This window comes from Mustela erminea, chromosome 8, assembly GCF_009829155.1.
Source record: "Mustela erminea isolate mMusErm1 chromosome 8, mMusErm1.Pri, whole genome shotgun sequence".
Classification (NCBI taxonomy): Eukaryota; Metazoa; Chordata; class Mammalia; order Carnivora; family Mustelidae; genus Mustela; species Mustela erminea.
Window position 1 is genome coordinate 15,692,774 of NC_045621.1, and position 23,308 is coordinate 15,716,081.

A 23,308-nucleotide genomic window follows, 5' to 3' on the forward strand; every position below is an offset into this window, starting at 1 on the left:
TGAGGCCTCTTTTCCTGGCTTGCAGATAACCACCTTTTTGCTATATTCTTACATGGCCCTTTCTCTGTAAAAAACCAAGAGATCTCTGGTGTCTCTTCTTCTTACAAGGACACCAGTACCACTGAATTAGGGGCCCACCCTTATAACATTATTTAACCTTAATTATCTCCTTGAAGGCTGTTTCTTCAAATATGGGGGATTAAGGCTTCAACATTACAAATTTTGGAGGGACACAATTCAGTCAATAAAACCATCTTCCATGACAATGGAAGGAAATTAAAAATCAATAACAGAAAAAGCTTTGGGAAATTCACAAATATGTAGAAATTAAACAGAATGTTCCCAAAAACAAATGGAGCAACGAAAAAAAAAACACAACAAAGATCTTAAGATACTTTGAGATGAATAAAAATGAAAACAAACATAGCAAAATTTAAGGGATACAGATACAGCAGTGGAGAAATTTTGCTCTATCCACATGGTTTGTTCATTAACTTCATTAGAATGCATTCAAGTGCAATAATATAATTTTTTAGTTCCTAATTGTGAAACCTTTGCCAGCTCTTTCAATTAACAGTTGGAGACACAGATGCTCAGAAATGTTGAACAACTTTCCCACAGTCACACCGTTAGTGGAGACTCAGGAAAACCAGGGACTCCAAGTTTCTGTATTATTTGTGGGCCCATTCACATCCCTTCCTTTCTTTGTCACACTTCAAATATTCAAATTATATTTTCTTTACTGCCACTGTTGATTGTGCATTGACTTTATCTTATCCAGTAGAGTATTAGTTCTTTAAGTGTAAAGACTTCCTTGTTTCTCTGGATGCATTAACATGGCATTTTGAAGAGCAATTATGAAAATGTATTATTGGGTACCCATTAAATTGCAGGCTCCAGGCTAGGCAGTAGAGATGCAGGAGGTTGGTCAAAGTCTTGTAGGTGCTCAATAAATTCTTTGTTGATTAAATAAAAGATGGTGAAGCCTACAACTAGACAGTCCTGCCTACTTAATAGTACTTGCTAGATTTATTGAAATTTTTTAAACATCATATGATAAAGCTCAGAATGAAGAGATAATTAGCCACTAACTTTTCCAACAATATATTGAAACCACTAGCGACCATCCCAAACTTGCCCTTTTTTAGACCAAAAAAAAAATCTAAAGTTAGATTAAGGAAAGCTTTTACCATCCAGACTGGTAGTTTCCCCTGAAAAACAAGATCTTGTACTTCCAAGTTGGGAGATCTAGGGGATACTTCCTACACTTTGAAAAATAAACATGAAAGAGACCTATTTTTTACATATTGACAGTAGCAACAGAAAATGCGTCCCAGTTTGGGAGGTAAATTCAATTACAGATGCAAAGTTAGAATATACACATGCACAGAAAGAACCCTGTAAGAAGTGGATTGATACTTCAGACTGGATTGGTCAGGTTCAGGTCTTTCTAAAGAGCAGTGGGACCTGGGCCTTTCCCAGCTCTGCTGCCACCAGACACACATGTCCTGATAGTAAGGATTGTGCCAAGGCCCTTGGAGCTGTGATACAATGGCTGTTCTTCTCTGTGGGCTCTGAGTGTGAGTTTTCTGCAAAATGTAGCCCTGGGAAGGCTCTGCACATTTGTTTATCAGAGGTTCCCCTGTCTCTTGATGCTTGGTGGTTATCTTCCCCTACACAAAAGGAAAAGTTCTGTTACTGACAAGCTCAGGTACAAAGGAAGAGGCTGAGAAGGCCGGACAAGCACTCTTGGGTGACAAGAGGCTTCAGAAAAGGGACCTAGAGTCAGTGAGTCACGGAAACACAGGGTCTAAAGAAGCATTTTCAATACTTCAGAACTGATCATGCCCAAGTGACTGAATTCAGACTTTTAAAACTTTTAACTTAGAACTTGCTAATAAACATTCATTGACTGTTTCAGTCAAGACCAAGTATGTTATGCCTCAGTAGAAGGCTACCCCAAATGTCTTCCCGGGTTATAATGACAAAGGTCTATTTCCTGTTCACAGCTTGGGAGAAACTTTGTCCATTGTAGTTGCTCAGATTCCCAGGCTAATGGAGCTGCCACCACCTCAAACACCAGCCCCCGTGTCAGAGGAAAGATTGCTCTGGAAAGTCTTTTTCTGGCAACTATGTGATCCCACCAGAAGTGACCCACATCACCTCCACTCACAACTCCTTCAACAGAAATAGTCACATGGCTCCACCCAATCTCAAGTGGGCAGGAAGTACGATCCTATCATGTGCCTGAAGTGAGAGCACTGGAAATATATGGTGAACAGCATCAGTGACCTTCACAGCGGTGACAGGGATCATCCAGACAGAATAGAAATTCCAGCCGTTTCAGTAAAGTTCTGCCCATGTATCATCAAACCTTCATCAGTAAATGTCTAAGCACCTACTATGTGCCAGGCTCTGCATTACTGAACTCCTGACATTTAACCCAGTATTTTGTGATCTTTCCTGTCCTGTCATTTTCAGTTCATCCTTTACCTACCGGCAGGCAATTTAGAACAACTTCTACATCTCCATTGATTGCGGAACCTGCCGTGTAGATAAGCTGTGACTAAATAATCAGTTCAATTGAAAATTGCAGATAGAGTAATTTCAGAAGAGGTTCTGCTACAATAGAATATGGGACTTAACGTGATTTGGAGCTTAATATCTGTAAAAACAAGGTTACAAACTCAAAAGCCTGTGGGGGACAGACAGGGAACATGGAGAGGTTAAATGTAGGTAGCCAGGAGTGATGGGGGCTAGACTGAACAGGAAAGAACACAGCCTGTCTAAAAGAAGCAGAGGTTCTCATCCAGATTCTTATGTGAATTCTTAGTTTTGAATTTGGGCAAAAAAAGAAAAAAAAAGAAATCTAAATTACACTTTTATATTACACACTATGAACCAAATAAAGCATATGATAAGAAAAATTTCACCCACAGGCTACCAATTTGCACCCTCTGCTGAAAAGGTTTGGGTTACTAACACACGCCCCACCCGACTGATGATTTCCTGTTAGGGACCACTTCCTATTAGGAGCCACTTTCTGTTAGGAGCGGAAGCTGGAGCTTTCGATGCCTGCCATTAGGTTAATGATGGAAGGGCTCCCAGGCTGGGAGTATGCAGTATTCAGTTTGAATTTTTGAAAGAAAGGGTTGAGAATACATTGGGCTTATCTTGATGAACTAATAATCCTTCTTTAGCAATACCAGCCTAACCGATTTAAAGGACATATGTTAGTAATGGCTACAACTTCCTTTTAAACACAGGGAGTATTGAAACATATTTGTAAGTCAATGACAGCACCCTGTTACAGGTAGCTTGGCACTAAGTTGTATTGTGATGAATCTATACCTCATCTAATGAACTTCCTTAAGTGTGAGCCTCAGCTCCAAGCTCCTTCTCAGAATACGTGTAGTCCTGCTTCGTGGTTGCAGAACTTGGAATAGGGCGGGGTGGTCTTAGGTAAGTGGTTTAACTTCTCTGTGCCTCAGTTTCCTCATCAGAACAATGAGGATAATAATGGCATCTTCCTCCTAGAGTTGCTAGGGGGACTCCATGAGTCAATAATACACATAAACTGCTTAGAATCCTGACAGGCACAAACTAAGCGTTCAAAGTATTTTAGTTTCTTATTTCTTCCTTATTCAGTCAGATGCTCCTATGTTGTCATTCTTCGCTAGAGACAAAACACTTGAATTTTTTTCCCAACAAACTCGGTCCTTGACAACAGTTCTTTGAGCGTTTTGCAAAGTCTTCCAAAACAGGAGACTAGGTACCCACTATCATAAAATCTCATCACAATGGTCTCTTCTCAGTTGGGGTTTTCATTACCATGTCACATGATTCTTCTCAGGACTTCTGAGAGAACCCAAAGCTTGCTCCTTTTTCTTAGTGGGAGACTCCCCTCTCACACCCTGCTCCTCTGCAGATGCTTTAAAATGAACTTGAACACCATAAACCAATCAGTTAACAAAGTAAACAATAATTTCTTCACAGGAGACTCCTGAGGGATCTGTGGTATTTTGATGATCTGCAGCCATGGAAACAGCAGATGAAGTGTTTGGGTCATTGGAATGCTTTTAACTCATGCTTCCTGTGGCAGAGACTACTAATTGCTTCTTATAGCCTTTCTCCCCTTCTCTTTTAGAAATTTTAGCTAAGCACACACTGCTGCCCTACTAAAACATTTCTCTTGAACTTAATGTTGCTATGTGAAGGTTTTGGCTAAAGAGATATGGGCAGGAATGCTGCGAGCCTTCCAGGGGCTCTTCTTAAAGGGAGAGTACCACCAATCCTTCCTTCAACCTTTTCTCTATCATGGTGTCTTGAATGTGGATATAATGGCTGGAACTCCAGCAGCTATTTTAGAGTTTGAGGTTTAAGATAGTAGTTTTCCAAGTGTAGAATGAGGACACATAGCCCCCCCAAAACCCTTGTTTAAGAGATTCACAGATATCAGTCGCCTTTTCCAGTCATATGTCGGTATAAAGCCTAGGATTTCTTTCTGAGACTTCAATTGAAACAATACATTGCAATAGACTGCATACAGTAGCAGATATATGCTTCAGGTGAGCCAGACAGGGATTTTTAAATGTGTAAAACAGTGGTACTCTTCTCACTAAAACTTTTTTTATGTTTTAGAAAATATTATTTTTCATAAATCTGTGTTATTAATGCTTAGATGCAATGGGTTTACTGTCACTTTAAAATGGATTAAATAAGTGTGCAAACTAATTTTGTTTTCATTTCTAATATGCTAACCCCCATAAAGAAAAGTCTTTGGGGGCCTTAATAATTTTTAAGAGCATAAAGTGGTTCTATAAACCAAAACCTTGAAAACTTGGCTAGTCCTAGTAGGTAGGACTAGTCCTTCTAGGTAGAAAGATGAGCTACAAAAGCCTGACTTCAAACCCATCTCTTTTAAGTTGAGCAAAAATTAAACTTCTATTATGCATAAGCCATTATCACTGGAGGAATTTGTTATATTCAGCCAAACTAATTTTTAACAGATACATTCATGCTTTGTTATTTCATTTGAGACCATGGCTAAGCATACAGAAAAGCAGTTAAAAAACAAAGATGTTTTGAAAATCTCCCTTGCCTGAGAACCCTAGGTTAAATTAAGACAGTACAAAAGCATGTGATTGTGGTCTTTTTATACCTGAAATGTCACAAATGTCTAGTCGCAGATTCTGCAGAAGTTCTGCATTTTAGTTAGTCCTTCCTAAACCCTCACCTAGTTTGAAGCGGCTTCAGCAGTCAGGGTAGTGGAGGCAGCGGAGAAGCAGGCGGATTTGGGGGTGTCAAGGACCAGGTTCCATCCCATGTGTGCCCCAGTGCCTTTGGCTGAGGCCCAGCTGGGGTGAAGCACAAGTAGTGCTGGAAAAGCTGCCCTCAGTCTCCAAGGCTTCTCTGTGTTTCCTGCCTTCCTAAAAGGCCTCCAGGAACCCCAGCAGCTGGTTACTGCCAGGAAGTAAAGGACACAGATCCTAGGGCCCTGGGAAAGAGGTTAAGCAAGGACGGGGGAGGCTCTTCATTCCGAGCATAAGCCTAAGGAGAATTGGGGAAAAGGAACAGCAAAAGCTTCCTGTAAAATGAAACCCATTTTCTGCACCAAAAGCAAGAGACTCTGCTGTGCCAGAGAAAGGACATATAATTCTCTTTTATAACAGAAGACCCAGCAAATGGGTTGGACTTGTTACAATTCACAGAGCTGAAACCCATCATTTCTAAAATTCAATTTGCTGCTAGAATTTAAGCCTGATTTTGTTGAGCACTCAATAGAGGCAAAGCAAGATTTTTTTTTTCTGTATATTTGCAAGCCTTTTTTAAGTAATACATTTAAAATCATAACTCTCCTGAGAATAATATGCCAAATTTGCTTTCTTTTAAAGCCCATCTGAAAATACATCAAATCACAGAATTTTTGTCCAGTCTAGATTTGCTTTCCTTCGTTTACATTGCTGTGAATCCTTATCTGTCCTGTTCACCACTATACCTCCAGCACCTGTAATAGTATTGCACTGGGACAGGGCTGGAAATTCTGTCCAATGATCTGCTTGCCATCGTCAAAAGGAGTCCTCATGATTCTGCAAGAGATGTTTTGTGAAGTCCTTCCAATAGTCTAGCGTCCATAAACAAATTATTTGAAAGACATTATTTAAATTTTGCAAAGACAGGAATTAAATATTCAAGTGTAATAAGTTTACTTGGTTAAGAGATTTTTTTTTTTCAGATAATACAGTAACAAAAAAAAAATCATGAGAATACATGTTTTAAAATGCACGTTTTAAAAATGTATTTAAATGATCAGTTACTTTTATGGCTCCCCTTAGAAAGAAGCTGCTTTGTTCCAGTTGAAATGGAGCCATCACTCAACAGCTATGAAAGGCATCGTGGAGGGGTTGGTGAAGATCTCAGCCAGAGGGACCAGTCCTTGTCTGAGTTAGATGCATCCCACTGGGGTGCTCAGAGCCCCAAAACTGGGGGGCTCACTCCCTCATTTGTCTCCAACATCTGAGCAGACCCTCAGAGGATGATATCTGCTCTCTTGGGCTGTATTCATTGCTAAACATGCATTCTCTCAACAGGTCCCTGGAGTGTCTAGGACTTAGAGCAGTGACTGTTTGTGTGTGTGTGTGTGTGTGTGTACTCGCGCACACACACACATGTTGTGCTGTGTCGTGCAGTAGACTGTAGAATCAGGGATCCCAGGTTCAGTAGGGGTGAGCCATGACTCAGTCATGCTCTGTGGAAAGAACTTAAAACAAGTGCCAGTGGGCTCTCAATTGTTGAATGAGAGATTGGAAAGGCCATAGTAATATCTTTGCAGTCTGAAAAAAACCTCAGATGTTACCTTTTATAAATAAGGAAATGGAGGCTTGCAGAGGTTGGACGACTTGCCCAGTGTCACACCACAAGTTGGGACAGAGACAACCTACAGCCTCGTTCTCCTGGCTCTTAGTCACTGCCCACTTCCCTGGGCTGCCCACCAAAGTGAGCCAGTAAACAATAAACCAAACTGGGTGGGGGGCGCCTGGGTGACTCAATTGGGGTTAAGTGTCCAACCCTGGATTTCGGCTCAGGTCATGATCTCAGGGTCGTTAGAACCACTGAGCCTCACTTGGCTCTGCGCTGGACATGGAACCTGCTTAAGATTCTCCCTCTCCCTCTCCCTCTGCCCCACCCCCCTTGCCCACATAGGTGCACACATGCACACTCTCTCTAAAACAGAATAGAACAAGACTGGGAAGGCACTTTGAATACTTTCTGTGTCCTGATAGCATTTATTATCATTTATTAAAATCATGTTTATCTATTCCCTCCCCTAAATTGTGAGCTCCTTAAAATAGGAATTTGGTTGTGGCACTAGCCCAGTGCCTTACACATAAGGGGCACTTAATAACTTGGGAAGAAAATTCATATTTACTTTGAGTTTGTCCTGACCATTCTTATATTAAGCTATTAAGTGGCTATACTGGGAAGATAGACAGGTGACCCTCGAACAATGTGGGTGTTAGAGGTGCCAACCCCATGCAGTCAAAAGTCTGTGTACAACTTCCACTGCCTCAAAAACTTAACTACTCACAGCTCGCTGTTGACAGGAAGCCTTATCAATAATATAAACAGTAGATTAACACATATTTTGTATATGTATTATTTACTTATCCTTATAATAAAGGAAACTAGAGAAAAGAAAATGTTATTAAGAACATCATAAGGGGAAAAGAACATCATAAGGAAGGGAAAATACATTTATAGTACTATATTTATCGAAAACATGAACATATATAGGGACTCATGCAGTTCAAACCTTGTTCATCAAGAGTCAACTCTATTGGTTGGAGTCCCTCCAAGAAAAATGGAAGTGGCTCTGTATCTTTCCTGGGGGGTGTGTAATATAAGGAATCGCTGCACAGTAGGGAAGACAAGCTGGGGGTGGTGAGGTTATTATTGGAGATTATTGGTAGCAGAAATCAGGAGGTGCTGTTAACAGAAGTGCTTCAAGGGAAATGGTGCTGCTGGTATCCTGGAGGAATGGTCCTCCGGGAGCTGGAGGCCCCACAGGCAGCAGAAAGAGGAAGCAGAAAAGACTCTGGCTTTTCCCTCCTGCAACCACCCTCTTGCCAGTAAAGAGAGCAGGGAAGAGGTAATGACCTCCGGAAGTCCTGACCACTACCCTAGTGTGCTCAGCTTTTGTCCCCAACACAATGGAGGTCCTTCAAGATCACCCACTTCCCTCTGTGCATATTCAACATTCACCAAACAGCCCTCCTACCTCAAACTTAATTCTGTTTGCCATGTTGTTATTTCAGCCAAAGAGTGAAGAACTTTTTTTCTTTTCTTTTGTCTTCTTCTTCTTCATCATCTCCTTTTAAATAACTGCTCAACTGATCAACAAGATAAAGGGAAAAGAATCAATCAAAACAACTGAATGTTGCTAGTTCAGGGGTTTCACTTTTTTTTTTTTTTAACATTTATTTGTTTTTGTTTTGGTTTTTTTTTTTTTTGTAAATTAAGACTAAGGGACCTAAAAGTCTTTGACTGATACAACAAATAAAGCCCATATTTCATGTAGGTGTCAATGAGCAAGAGTCAGCCTCCCAGCAGGGGTCCGAGAATTGCTTGGATTATTTTACAAGTTCCACAGGAGGGTCATCTTTTACAACTAGATGTTTCTTTCCCCTTTCTTTTAAGAAAAAGATAGAAGTAAATTCTAGCCCAGAGAAAGATATCATGGCTTAGAATTAGATTTAAAAAAAAAAGAAGAAGAAAGAAAGGAAAAAAGAAATAAAAGGAGAGAGATCTAAAACTTCTTCTTGCTGAGAACCTACCTCCTGCTGTCTCTGGCATCCTGACCTCATCTGTGAGTATAAGCTTCCAGAAAGAACTCTCTTTACTGCTCAACTCTCAGATATGTGCACAGTTAAATTTGTTGATCTCAGTGGTTGTGGCTGAAGCTGACAGGTATCGACATTTAGAAAAATGCTGCAAGCCAGATAAAATTGACATTAAACCAGAGCAGCTCTGGGAGCCAAAGTTTCCCCTGCTCCTGAGTATGGCTTGCAAACACACCACACAGATGCACAGTAGATGCTATCAGGGTATAACCCTGCTGTTCTCATGTATGATACCGAAAGTGGGGTTAGAAGGAGATGAGGCATAGTTTTAGAAGATGGTTGCAGAAGTACATGGGGTGAAGTGATCATGATGTTTGCAAGTCACTTTCAAGTAATTCAGCAAAAGAATTACAGATGTGTATGTGTGTATGCATATACACATACAGACATAGAGGATTAAACATAATAATACAGAAAAAGTTCATAATAAAGCTAGGTGGTGAGTATAAAGATGTTCTGTTTTTTTTTTTTTTTTCCAAAGATTTCATGTTTGAATATTTTCATAATAAAACTCAGAGGAAACCAACTGCTATCCATTTGGCAATTAGAGTTTTTATCACCAACCACGAACACAGAATTGTTTTAGGATAAAAAGTCATATCTTTCGGGATGCCTGGGTGGCACAGTCTGTTAAGCATCTGCCTTCAGCTTAGGTCATGATCGCAGGGTCCTAGGATCAAGTCCCTCATTGGGCTCCTTGCTCGGTAGGGAGCCTGCTTCTCCCTCTGCCTGCTGCTCCCCCTGCTTGTGCTCTCTCTTTCTCTCTGACAAATAAAAAAATCTTTAACAAAAAAAAGGTCATATTTCTCGAGGTCACAAACTTGACCAAATTAACCAGAATCTAAGCGAGGTAAAGAATTGACTTTCTTAGGCACCTGGGTGGCTCAGTGGGTTAAGCCTCTGCCTTCAGCTCAGGTCATGATCTCAGGGTCCTGAGATCCAGTCCCATATCGGGGCTCTCTGCTCAGCAGGGAGCCTACTTCCTCCTCTCTCTCTCTCTTTGTGTACCTCTCTGCCTACTTGTGATCTCTCTCTGTCAAATAAATAAATATATAAATCTTAAAAAAAAAAAAAAAAGGAATTGACTTTCTAAACCTGGCGAACTTGAATAATCAACCTTGATGAGAGGTCACCACAATCAGCAAAATCCTGTAACATTCCAACTACTCTAATGTGAAGTTCTGTTATAATGGTTTAGGTCGAGCGAGCGCAGGATTCTCAGCTGTTCATCCAGCCCGTGAGCACCTGCTGGAGGCCCTCGGATTGGGGAAGAGGCACAGTGTCCTCTCCAGAAGCTTCCAGATCACAGAGGAGATGAACTTGGGAACAAATGTGAGCAGTGAAGGATGTCCGGTGCAGTGACTCAGTGGGTGCAAGGACGAAAGCAGAACGAAAGCTGCAGTGATCCAGTGATCACTTCCCTTGAGCATGAATGAAGAGCCAGGAGGACAAGCCTAACCAAAGAAGTAAAGGATCTGTACTCAAAGAAATACAGAACACTCATGAATGAAATTGAAGAAGACACAAAAAGATAGAAGACCATTCTCTCACAAAAAGATGGAAGACACAAAAAGATGGAAGACCATATAAAGATCCATGCTCTCGGATCGGTAGAATAAACATTGTTAAAATGTCTATATTGTCTAGAGCAATCTATACTTTTAATGCCATTCCGATCAAAATTCCACCGGTATTTTTCAAAGAGCTGGAGCAAATAATCCTAAAGTTTGTATGGAATTAAAAGAGACCCCGAATTGCTAAGAAAATGTTGAAAAAGAAAAACAAAACTGGGGGCATCACGTTACCTGATTTCAAGCTTTACTACAAAGCTGTGATCACCGAGACAGCATGGTACTGGCATAAAAACAGACACATAGACCAGTGGAACAGAGTAGAGAGCCCAGATATGGACCCTCAACTCTATGGGCAAATAATCTTCGACAAAACAGGAAAAAATATACAGTGGAAAAGAGACAGTCTCTTCAATAAATGGTGCTGGGAAAACTGGACAGCTATACGTAGAAGAATGAAACTCAACCATTCTCTTACACCGTACACAAAGATAAACTTGAAATGGATAAAAAACCTCAACGTGAGACAGGAATCCATCAGAATCATAGAAGAGAAAATAGGCAGTAACCTCTTTGATATCAGCCACAGCAACTTCTTTCAAGATATGTCTCCAAAGGCAAAGGAAACAAAAGCAAAAATGAACTTTTGGGACTTCATCAAGATCAAAAGCTTCTGCACAGCAAAGGAAACAGTCAACAAAGCAAAGAGGCAACCCATGGAATGGGAGAAGATATTTGCAAATGACAGTACAGACAAAAGGTTGATATCCAGGATCTATAATGAACTCCTCAAACTCAACACACACAAAACAGATAATCATGTCCAAAAATGGACAGAAGACATGAACAGGACAGGATTCAAAAACGGAGCCTGTCCATTAGAGAGGTTAATGATGGGATCCTTTACAAAAGTGTGGAAGGGTGAAAGAAAACCAACGGAGTGGAGCTACCACCTGTGGGGACCCATTAACACCCCTCAGCCTAAAAGGGACAAGAGCCAGGGGTACTACCAGAACTCAGAGAAGATATCGTATGTAGCTCTTGGTCAAAGGATACCACCAACATGCAGTGACCCCACAAGGAGGGAACCAGGAGAGGAAACAACCTGATTCTGTCTTTCCTTTACCACTTACCTCCCACAGAGGCTCCCGCTGACTGAAACCCAGCTGGCAGCCAGGGAGCCAGAAAGCTTGCTTGATACAGTCCCTAAAGTTAGTTCAGCTTCCAGAGACAGAGGGCAGGGGAGCAAAGGTCAGAGCCAATTATATTGTTCAGGAAATGCATAATGTTGGAGAAGGCCATGAAGTAGAAAGAAGACAAAGGAGGCAGAAAGGTGTCCGCTAGAGGAAAGTAAAGGACATGCTGTGCAGAAGAAACAACATGAACCATGCCTTGCAGGCTCAGGAATGAGGGCTTCTCAGAATAAACTTTAAATTGTTTTACCAGTGGAAGAAAAGACTTAGTCATAATCATCTCCCTCTCTCCTGCAATGTCCCTTAGGATCAGTATTTTACTGATTTGGTTTTTTAATTTTTTTAAATTTTTTAATTTTTTTTTTGAAAGAAAGAGAGATCACAAATAGGCAGAGAGCAGAGAGAGAAGGGGAAGCAGGCTCCCCGCTGAGCAGAGAGCCCGATGTGGGACTTGATCCCAGGACCCTGAGATCATGACCTGAGCTGAAGGCAGAAGCTCAACCTACTGAGCCACCCAGGCGCCCCTGAATGTAGAATATTTTTACAGAGTCCACATATACTAATAGGTTTAGTATATACTGATTAAATAATGACAAAAAGTTGTTCTGGGTTTGTATACATTTATGCTTGATTAACCAAAGCGTCCACAGTCATTAAAAAATAGTTTTATGTATTATTCAGTATCCATTTAATGCTTGGGGTCCGTATGGATCTTAGAAATCTTTGCAATAACTCCGTAGTTAAGAGTCTTCCTATTGTAAGCGACAGATACTCAGCTTCAATTAGCAGAAGCAAAAAGGGAATTAATTAAGAACTGAGATATTCCTGAGGTGGCACTAGTTTAAATAAGGCCCTGTCCAGGCTTTGAAATCTTGTCACCATGCCGTTCTCTTCTTCTCTTTATCTCTTCACTTCGTCCTCTCTTCTGTTGGCTTCATTCTCCAGCTGATTTTCTTTAGTTGGAAGCAAGGATGTCCACAGGAAATTCCAAGGATGTTTTGTCCTTCTAGCTGGTGAGCTAGGAAGAAGAGAGCAGCCTCACTCAACATTCCTATCCACCCCTCGGAGGGCTGTGGATCAACCTTGACGGCATTGAATGCCCATATCATCCCAACACTGTGTCCAAGAAGAAACGACCTTGCTTGTCAACCATGATCATGTGGCCCTCACCGCAAGAAAGAATGAGGGAGGGGAAGTAGTTGGGGCTGGGCAATTTACAAAGGGCAAAAATGCTGAGCAGACTAAAAAGGACAGATGGACATTACCACAGTCCATAGACTGTGAGTAATAATACACTCCCCCCTCCCTTTTTTTTTCTTTTTCTCACTCATTCAGTCATGAGAACATGCTTAAATTTCACTTTAGGTCAGGTACTTCAAGAGTAATACACCAGTGAACTTTAAAGCTTAGTAGTAGCTTATAATCCCTCCTCTTGTTTTTGTGTGTTGCTGTTTGCAGTGATCATATAACCCTCCAAAAATAATGCCAACTCTATTTTCATTGTATAGTTCAGTTTACTTTCCCTACATACACATTCATTCAGCCAATGTTTGTTGAACAAGTACAATGTGCGACATTAAATAGTGAATATAAATCTAAAATGTTTTGTTGGTTTTTATTTGCCAAAATCTAAATTAGGAATTCTTTAAACAGTGAATAACATTACAACTACTCTAAATTTCCATGTGTACAGTGATCTGTTGCTATTAGTTCTATTGCTGAAGAAATAATTCATTTTTTTACCATAAAGAAAGTGATCCTTATGTCCATTTTCAGTAACTTTGTGATTTTTCACAAATATTCTTAGTCTGTTATAATATAAAATACTTAGATTATTCTTAGTCTGAAATAGTTATGTTGTACTTTTATCACAGTAATGAGAATGTTTTAAAATGGGGTTGTTTTTCACGAATATGAATTACATATTGTGTTCATAAGTATGAGTTATAGTATTTGAATTTTAATGTCTTAATAAATTTTTTTGAATTTATAGAAAAGACTGTAGTCTGTTGACCTTTTTAATATTCTGCTCTCTCATTGGCTACCTCTCTTAAGCCTTTCTTCCATATTAGTAGGAATTGTTACAAGAAAAGGAGGAGTGGAAATGCCAGCCAGTCAGAAACCAGAATATTAAAAAGGTCAACATTGTACAGTTTTCTGCTATAATTCATAAAAAAATATTAAACATCCAATATTTCATCTCAGGACCAAGATTGTAATGAGAACAGAAAATGGCACAACATTAATTCATCTTCATGACAAATACTGTAATGAGAAAGGCAGAATATAAGCTATAAATATTTGGTTACTGTTTTAAAAATATCTTATCTCCTTTATAACATAATGAGAGCAAATTTATGCTTCCTAAAGTTGAGTCCCCTCACTAAATACTTTCCTGCCTTTTAAATTAATAGGACTCATTTGGGACTATACTAAAATTAGGCTTTATCCCCAAGAGAGCTGATACCACCATGAGGTTGTAATAAATAAATATAAAAGACATTCATTATGATAAAACAAATGAGTAGAAATTTTATTTTGGTTAATTTCCACTTTCACCATTATTAAAATCTTTGAACATGACTTTCTCACCATTTTAAATGGTTACTCCATTACCACGTTTTTATCAACACGATCTCCAAATACAGTAGTATTCCTTCATGATTAATTCTTCCATATCACAGCAGTTGCATGATCTGGCCAATAAGAACAGAAATTAGGGCTAATATATTCAGAGTTCGAGGGAACTCAGGCAGTAGGTCAATCCAAATCAGGCAAGTCACCCCATATGCACTAGAACGGTTTTGTGTCTTTCTCTTTCCCTGTGTATATAACTGTATATAAGACCAGGGTCTTAGAAGAACTCAAAATCCAGCTGGAATTATTTTACTGAAAGAACTGACAGCAGAGTTGTGAACAGAAGTGAGGAAACCAGCACGGGGGAGGCAGCCAGAGACTAGAAATGGCAGAAATTCGTTATTGCCTTTTGGCAGAAGGGAAGGAGAAGAAATGCCTTCAGCAGAGCCCCAGAAGAGCTGGGATCTTAGATGAGGGGCTGGCAACAGGTGCTGGGAGAGGGATGAAGCCACTGCCAAAACAATGACATTACGTAAGAAGAGAGGAGAGAAGAAATACTGCTACCTCTCTCTTCTTGCGTCCCATTGGCCAAACCCAACCTAACACCAGCCAGCAAGGTGGGGGGGGGGTCACATCAGGGGTCTATTCTGTGGCTCTGGGGGGAGGAGGTGGATAATGGGTGGAGGCATTAGTGGACAATAAGCAACAGAGATGTTAAAGGGAATTCTGGGGAAGCTTTGCTAAAGGCAATATTGGAGGTCACTTAACATGAAAAGGAGCACAATGGAAGGAGGAGAGAATGGCTGGAAAGAGAATGGAGACGGGGTAGAGGGAATGAAGGAAAAAGGGAATGGACTATAGCTCTCTGAGTCGGCCTAGAAGTGAGTGAAGCTATCTCCCTTAAAATATTATTTGGAAAACCACCTTAAACGCATTTAAAAACACGTGAATCTGCCAAACAACTGTACAGCATATCTCCTGGCACATTCATTTTGAAATCGGAGATGATGCTGAGAGACGGTGAACTTTGGTCTTTGGGATTTTTTTCTTTTGTGAGATCTTCAGTCAGTCCAAAAAAAAAAAAAAAAAAAAAAAAAAAGCCCCTATGTCTGCCAGTCCAAGTTCTTTGATAGTCAACCAGTTCCTGGTATGGTGAAGACAACTAGAGTGTTGAGTGATTTGTTAACAAGAGTGTGATCGCTGCTTGCCTTTTTACTGTGGCTTATTTACTACTAACAAATATCATCTTGCCATGTAAAAGAGTGCCTTTCGCCCACTGGCTCCTGGAGTGCTTTAAGAACTAGGAAAGCAGGAGTAGCTGAAACAGAGCTCTCTCTGGGGTTCAATAAGACAGCTGTTAGCCTCGCAGAAATGTTGCTCAACAGCCTGCGTGGAAACCAGGGAGGGTTCTCCAGCTAATTGAAACTGTAAGAAGAATGAAAGTGGATGGACTAATTGCTGAGGTTGGCATTTACTCAAAAAACCGGTGCCCTTTTCTTCTCTGGTAGTGACTGGCGCCGCAGTGTCAGTCCACTTAATAGATCCTGTGGTTGCCATCGAAGAGATGAGGAAACTGAAGTTCATGGCACAGACTCTGCTTGAGAGAATTGGGTTGGAACGCGTGCCCTTTGAGTTTCTGGGGGCTAGTTACCTTTTGAGTTATGCGGCCGAAGGGAGTATCGGCTGCGAAGCGGTGACTTTGTACCAACGTGAGTGAAAGAGCAGACCCGTGGTATGCACCGTTTTGCAGAAATCGGGCTACTCTGGGAAGGTCGCCATGTGATCCTGACTCAACTTGACCTTACATAGTTGCTGAAGTCGGTCAAGTTTCAAGAGCTAGAAGTGGTAGAGAGGCAAAGCACTCCCATGCCTTCCAGAAACGGCAGATTGTGAGTCAAGGAAGTTTCAACTGATTAGTTTGCAGTGGGCTCCCCTTGCCTAACACTTCTTTCATGCTGGAATGTCACATTAATTGGTTCTTAATTGAACAATGTGCTTCCAATTTTCAAAACCCAGCAGAGTATAAAACAGAAGAAGTCAGACTCTTGCTCTTTGGATTTGAAAGTCATATGGGGAAAGACACAGTTCATAAGGATGAAACCCTCATGAAGGTGGAAAGCTGTTCACACACGCACTTCTCAGCCCCGTGAGGCGCAGCTCTTCCGGTTGTCAATTTTAACACGGAAAGCAGTTTAATTCTACTTGTTTGGAAGACAGCGTGATCCTGAGGTTGAAGAGGAGGACTAAAACTTCCTTAGTGCCTTGGTTTCTGGAAGACCAAGATCTCTAAATGTAGCTGTGGTTAATTATCCATTTCCTCTAAGAATAAACAACTTGTTTTTAATTCGTGTATTTGAAATAAGCCATCATTTGGTGGAAGCCGGTTAAGCCCCAGATATGACAGTTTCTTATCTACAATTAAATTTGGGCCAAAAGGTCTGCTTTCCACCTGAAATTAAAAACCTGTTTGTTCATGTTCTCTCTTTGGAAATGTTCCATGTGCGGGCAAGTTTATTTTTTTCTATTCTGAAGAAATATTATTTTTAAACAGGAGCTGTGTTCTGAATTCATATGGTGTGAAAAGTAAGAGATAGAAGGCGAGTTGGTTTCTTACAACAAATAAACCTTTTTAGAAAAAAAAAAACTTGTGAAGTTTCTGAGTTATTTTTTTCCTAATACTGCTATGCCTAAATGGGGGGTGGGCGGGGGAGGGGGAGAAGAATCAAACAGAGTTCTTTAGATCACAGTACCTAAGGGTTAGATATTCATTTTCTTTCTGTCATATCTTTATCTTACTTGCTCATCTTAAAAGTGAGGGAAGGGTTTTTCTAATTGCATGCTCAAACACGGATCATTCATCAAAGTTGGGCTATTTCTGCCTCTTACATCAGAAGCAGAAATTACATTCTTTCTCCCCCTTGCATCATGACCTGTGGTCTCAGGTCGCCCTTAGCAGTGGATAAAGCAATTGGTAGTGACTTTGCTTCTTTTAGGGATGCACTGGTCCCATAGTTACGGTAAAAGTAGATGAGAAAAGGGAAGGGACAGTCCATGAGAGGATGCTATTTGAACCACAATCTCTCCAATTATATTGTGTGTGTTATGGTGATCATATATTATGGATCAGGAAGTAGGGCTACCGTGATTTCCAAAAAACAAACCTGTGTATCCCCAATAAATCAAATGCACCTATTGCTTCTCATTAACAAAGAATCCTTCCGGGATTGCCTCATTTAAAAACCCAGTCTGGAATCAAGGTGTGTCTGAGAAATGCGGAGTGATCTCAAGCGAGCTTCTGAGCATCTCCAGCCCCGAAAGACCTCTGACTCTCAATCCTCGTGGCAATTTACTAGGCTGACACCATGATCGCACATCTTCGAGTTAATTACTCTCATTCACTCAACACTATCCTTTCTGCTCTAACAAGACCTCCTTTAACTTCACTAGGACCAAATCTGGCATCAGAAAGGCAAGCATGGGAGCACCGCTGCCACAGGAGATCAATGTTTCCCTGGGTACAAACTCAATAATAAGTGCAACATTTGACAAAGAAGAATGCCTCTGGCAGCCCTGCTCAATCTCTCTACAAAATTGACACCGCCGAGCACAGGAGCAAAGCCCAGATAATGACAGCTACAAAAAGCTTTTGTAAGCAAAGTAATCAGGCCCTTGTCAGCCCTTCTCTCCTTTCATGATCTCTTGCCTGAACAGTTGGTAAAATCTGATCAATGGGGTATTTTTCAGCATCTGTGACAAATCATCAGTCACTACAAGGTGACGCTCAATGGCAATGGCCTGAACAACACAACAACAGCGACAGAAGTGAGCAAATGGATCCTGGTTGAGGAGAGAGAGGCACTTGGTGGGTTACAACTTCCGGGACCCTCGAGTCACCACCTGCGCACCCAGCAGGGTCAGGGCACCGTTTACGCAAGCAGCTGTGCTCAGCTACCTTCTGTCCTACATGGGTGCTTACCTGCATTCCTAGGCTCCTCTGGATGGGGGGGGAGTCCGCAGCATCTTCTCTGGGTGGCTTCTCCCTCCTACAGTTGCTTTACCTGTACAAGCGAGGTCAACATTGTAGGTAGAAATCAGTGTTATTCAGTCCAGTGATCTGCTCACTCCATCCATTCATTTAGAAATCTTTTGTTTTCAGGGTCTACAACAGCCAGGTTCCATGTTGGCCCTTGTGAGGGACTGTCACCGTGAGGGTCCCTGATGAACACGAGAAGTTTGCTTTGGGGAGCGGGGTGGGGGAGGGGTGTTGGCAAGTCATCCACACGTCACTGCTGTGGAGTGGGAGGAAGTCCACGCAACCGGCGTAAAATACGGAGGTTTCCGAGGAGGGTAAAGCACTTGTGACAGAAATTGATGGGAATTAAGAAGGAGGGCTCCTTGGTGGCGGTGGCCTTTGAGCTGGGCCTCAAAGGATGCGGAGCATTTAAATCTGCAGAGATGGAAAGTGGAGAATGCAAATGGGAAATGTCACCGCGGAGGGGAGGGGCTCCCTGCCGAGACGCCTCAGATGACTTAGCCAGAGGCGGAGAGGTCTGGGCACGTGAGGGAAGGTTATTACAAAGGATGTCCTGCCCTGACTCTCCCAAAGTACTCCTGCACACTCCATTTTAAAGAAACTGTAGTGCACAGCAAGAGAGGGAGAGTCAAAAGCTACAGGGCCTGCGTTCATACCCCAACTCTGCCCACTTAGCAGCTGTGCGACTTTGGGCAAATTACCTCAGTTCCCTCTGCTGTAGAATGGGGGTGATTGCCACACTGACCCTACGCGTTGTTAGGGGGCTTAATATGTGATGGGGTCTCTAATAGACAGGTCTACATGACAGATGAGGCATTAGCTGCTCAGAAACCGCACAAGGACTCGGTAGGGTTAGAAGTCACAGGAAAGCCCTGTCTCTCCACCATGTGCTCTCTACACGCCACTGAGCCTGAAGTGAGGGCACCTTATCCACACTTTGTGGCCCCTCCAGTGCCGTGAGTGGTTCTTGACCAGGAGTGTGGTTTGTGTACATACATGCACGTACATGCACGCACACACACACACGGGTAGAGGGGACATTTGGTTATGTCTGGAAATGCTTTTGGTTGTGAATCCCTGGGGGGTGGGGATTGCTACTGGCATCGAATGGGTAGAGAGTGTGGTCCCAAACATCTTACAGTGCACAGGGTAGAATTATCTAATCCCAAATTTCAACTGTTCCAAAGTGGAGAAATCCTGAATAGAGCTGTCTCTTGAAGGGATATTTAAATAGTTAAATATTTCCATAAGACTCTCCTTCGCATAAAACGGTTTGCTGAAATCCATCAGAGCAAAAGGCAAGTTGTGGCGCCAGTGAAAAACCCAAGTGTTGATGGAGTTGTGGGGCGGGGCAGGGGGGCTCCTCTTGAGAGGAAAATGCCTCGATGTTCATGAAAAATAGGAGAGAATCACCGGAAACCCTGGCCTACTAAAGGGAATCTGGGAAAGCAGTGCAGATGCTGTAAGAGAGAAGAAGGGCAGGCCTGTGGCTGCGGTGGGGAAAGCACCCAGCTTTACACACACACACACACACACACACACACACACACACACATTATCTCTCCAACCGCAGCTCAAGGCTACTTCAACCGTCAAAAGTGCTGAGAAAAATTTGTCTCCACCTCCTGGCAGTTAATTATCATTCAACCTGTAAATATCACTCTCTCCATGGATTGCGCTGTGAGTATACTTTTTCTCTTTAAAAGGCCATTAAATCAGGTATAAAAGACCTATTCATTTTCTACTCTAAATAGTCTCACAGACGCTAACTACTTCATTGTTTGAATCAGGCCCTGTTGTTCACACCGATGAAATTCCGTGCAAAGCTGTGGTTTTATGCCTTCTGCCGGCCACTCTCCTCTTCCCCTTCAGTCCCGGGAACAATAATTCAGTTTCCAAATACATTAAATGTGTTGTAAATAGTGCTTTGCCTCCACAGCGCCACCTCGATGGACTGATCGACCTTGCTGCGGTGTCATAAATTTGAAGGCATCTAATAAAGCTGCCACAGGCAGCCAGACATGGTTGTTCTGAGACTTACCAGGCAGTTCTGCAAAGCGCCTGAGCCTGCTCCTGTCTCCCCCACCATCCCTCGCATCTTTGCTCCTGGAGACACACCATTGCTGGATCCTCACAACAAGAAGTGTTATAAAAACAGCATGTGTATACATTTTCCGACACACACACACAGAGCCTGTTTATGAACATTAATTTATTTGCTCATCACAGTATCCTGAGCTTGGAGGGGAAGTTTGTAGAAAATGATCCCAGTTTTGTAAATCAGAGAACACAGTTTTACCGGCTCGAGTCCTATAAAAATCTCTTTCAAGACCTGGGGTTGGCGAAGACAAGCAAGACCTGCGAGAGATGTTCTCATGGTCGTGTAGAGTCTTTTTTTTTTTTTTTTTTAAGATAGATTTATTTATTTATTTATTTATTTATTTATTTATTTATTTGTCAGAGAGAGAGAGAGAGTACACACAAGCAGGCAGAGTGGCAGGCAGAGGCAGAGAGAGAAGCAGGCTCCCCACCGAGCAAGGAGCCCGATGCGGGATTCGATCCCAGGATGCTGGGATCATGACCCGAGCCGAAGGCAGTGGCTCTACCAACTGAGCCACCCAGGCGTCCCACGGTCGTGTAAAGTTTTAGCTTGACTTCCTGTTCAAGCAGAACCTGAGGCACAGATTGCTGTTGAAGTGGCATAAGAGATGATCCTAGAAGTACCAGGAAGGGAGAGGACTGAGAAGGGAGACAGTCAAGGAGGCTTTATGGCGAGGTACCAGTGAGGACACTCGGAAGGGACGTAATCCTGCAGGGCGCACTGTTGATGGTGTGGGGTGATCCTTCCAGAAGGTGAGAAAGCTGGAGAATGAAGGGTCCAACACCCATCCATGCATTGGTGCCTGAAGCCTCTTCTTGGAGGGCAGAGAGGGTTAGCTCTTAGAAACTCTGTCCAGGCTGAGAGGAATCCCCAGAGTTTCAGACACTTGTTTGCTGTAGGGTGTCAACATGAGCCAGTAAAAGAAAGCATGCGGGCACCTAAGGTCACGCTCAGTCTCAAACTCATCGGTATCCCCTGTGACATTACAGTGCCAGACCCACGCAAAGAGAGCACACAGATGGACCTCCACTTTCTTTTCCACGCTGCTGCGACTTCCCGACATCCCCGTGATCTGCCTCTTTTAACGTAACAGACACTCTCCTCTGACCTTTGAGGCTAAACACCTTCTAACGCATTCCTCTCCCAGTTTCCTGGTGGGACACCAACTTCCCTCTTCAAAGTTTCTTCTCAGGTTACGGATTTACTCCAAGGCATGTGTGACTGATCCTTTTAAACATCTCCCTTCTTAAGAGACAAAACAGATCAAAGCCTGCATCAATGATGGTTCAGCAAAGGTGGCCCTGGGTCTATGTATGGTTTGGTTTGACTTTAAAATTTTCATTAGCTGTCACAATTTTAAAGTATTGAAAGATTTCACCTAAGAACTGGAATTCCCTTCTCTTTAAGCATCAGATGATCTGGCCGCCCCGACCCACGTGAAGACAACACCAGGATCTGCTCGAGGAGGGTAGAGGCTGTCGGTCTAGACGGGTCATTCATTCTGCTATTGCCTGCTTCCGCATCACCCCGACCCCCAGCCGTCTTCACTCATTCTGGCCACCTGCCTGCTTCTCCAGGCTTATGAACTTATGATGCCTCCTGACCTTAGAGATGAGAGGTGATTCTTAGAAATTGTTTTTATTTGTGAACCTCTGTCGCTGTCCTTGAAGTCACACTATGCAGTGTATAATTATTCTGAGCACTCACCTAACCGTCTAGCTCTGTGAGAGTGGAAGGGTTTTTTAAGATCTTTGTCTGAGGGATGATACAAACCATTCTATAAACCTACATTTAATTTTCATTAGAATTGTCCTAGATAGTGTTTGAACTTTAAATCCTATAAGGTGGAAAAGCAAATCAGTGTTTGACATAGAAATCTCCAGAAGAAGGAACGAGGAGGCATTGAGATCATTTCATCTGGACGTGTGCAGCCTTCTTTTATCGGTAAGTTGGAGCCACCTGTTCGTGACCGTCTGCTGGTTGGGAGAAGAGGCTCTGAGTTTAATTAAGTCATACGTGTGGGAGGCACATGCTTTGCAGTAGCAGCAGTTAGATTATTAATGGACTCCTATATTGAAGTGTTCACATTTTTGAAAGGCTAATTATGATATAATTTTAGTTTTAAAAATACTGCTTTGCCAAGGGTAGGAGTTGTATCATGTATTATTAAGTGGTACTTTTTTTTTTTTTCAATCTTGGGGGAGCTATTGGTTTGTTGATGGTAATCTCTCATATTCAGTTATTTCTCATCCTTTCTTACTTGATGCCCCTAATCTTGAGACCGAAAAACAGATTTCAGGCCAGTCAAATACCAAAAAGCTACACTGGAGTTTCCTGGGACTTGCCTGGTTTTTCTTAGGAAGAAAGTCAGACTGTTCATAGATTGAGTGAATTCAGTGTCATGTTTTTCTTTGCTACCTGAGACCCAGGATCTTATCAGTTGTACAATTTTAACGTTTTTGGAAGGGAGATTGAATTAGTGATCTGAGGAGTTAATTCTGGAATCCGTACTACCATGGCCCAGCTGTAGATGCACAAGTAGGGCTCCGGCTGATTTTAATGGGAATCACATGATTTTTAGATTCAAAGACCTAATTTAGAGTCCTTGTGGTAGAAGTTCTGTTTACTGCATATTCCAAGCCAAAATCAACACACATACCTTTTCAATGCCTGTCGCTTAGAAGCCTTTTTCGTTCTACCATATCACAGAGAATGGACTTACAGAAAAAACATGAATCGTGCGTAATCGGTGTTTTTATATGCACTGGGAAGACCCTCCGGGAGAAGAGGTGTTTTTCAAGCAACACCTCTTGGGCTGCGGCTAGTCTGGTGGCCGTGGCCCCGGCGAGGGCTGTCTCTGGCATCCAGGTTGCCCACCAGGCCAGCATCTCCACCTGCCTGTCCAGACAAGCATTGCAGTAGCTGCCCAAGAA

The 23,308-nt window shown here is 42.1% G+C and overlaps 1 long non-coding RNA gene across 1 annotated transcript; it reads left to right on the forward strand.

Annotated features, from left to right (window-relative positions):
- The first annotated feature begins 3,099 nt into the window (after window positions 1-3,099).
- Window positions 3,100-13,231, forward strand: LOC116596980. Its single transcript, XR_004288406.1, has 4 exons — window positions 3,100-3,462; window positions 6,336-6,403; window positions 8,698-8,866; window positions 12,610-13,231. It is a non-coding gene; the product is annotated as an uncharacterized LOC116596980 (long non-coding RNA).
- Window positions 13,232-23,308: the final 10,077 nt, after the last annotated feature.